The following is a 663-nucleotide window of genomic DNA, read 5'->3' on the forward strand; positions in this document are numbered from 1 at the left end:
CTCTGGCTGCGTGCCACCTGCAAGGCCATCAGAACAGTCATAATAACATGGCAACATTTCGGTTCTCAGGATCCTCAGTCCATCCAAGACACTTTCAGCATAGAAGGAGGGACGCTCACCTGAGGACGTGGTGCCCCAGCCGGTGACCGTGGCATCCCTGCCAGCATAATCCGAGGTCGGAGTAGGCATACACACGGGCTTGATGCCAGGCCAGTTGGTGAAGCTGACCTTGTCTGCGATGTGGACGAGCGCGATGTCGCTGTCGTACTGTGCAGGGCAAGAGAGGAGGGCCAATCAGTGAGGCGGAAGGAGACTCACTGGGGAGTAAGCTACCGTCTGTTTCCGACTGTCTACAAAGACTGTGCCACTTGTGACTAACCGTGCTGCTGCTGTATCTTGGGTGGACGACAATTCTGTCCACAGATCTCTTGATGATGCGAGTCGGCCCGTTGTTCCAGTCGTGCATGTTGAACAGAACTTGGAGGCTGCTCGGCGACACTCTGGGGAGGGGATGACCATGATTACTCAAGGGTTGCGTCGCAACAGGGGCATTCTGATGTCAGTTCAGAAACAACGATCCGCCACCAACAGACGGCCTCGTGTCCTTGCGCCGCAGCTGTGGCTGGGCTGCTGCGCAGGCGCCGCGCAGGCGCGACCACATAC

This window comes from Penaeus monodon, chromosome 28 (assembly GCF_015228065.2).
Source record: "Penaeus monodon isolate SGIC_2016 chromosome 28, NSTDA_Pmon_1, whole genome shotgun sequence".
In the NCBI taxonomy this organism is placed as follows: Eukaryota; Metazoa; Arthropoda; class Malacostraca; order Decapoda; family Penaeidae; genus Penaeus; species Penaeus monodon.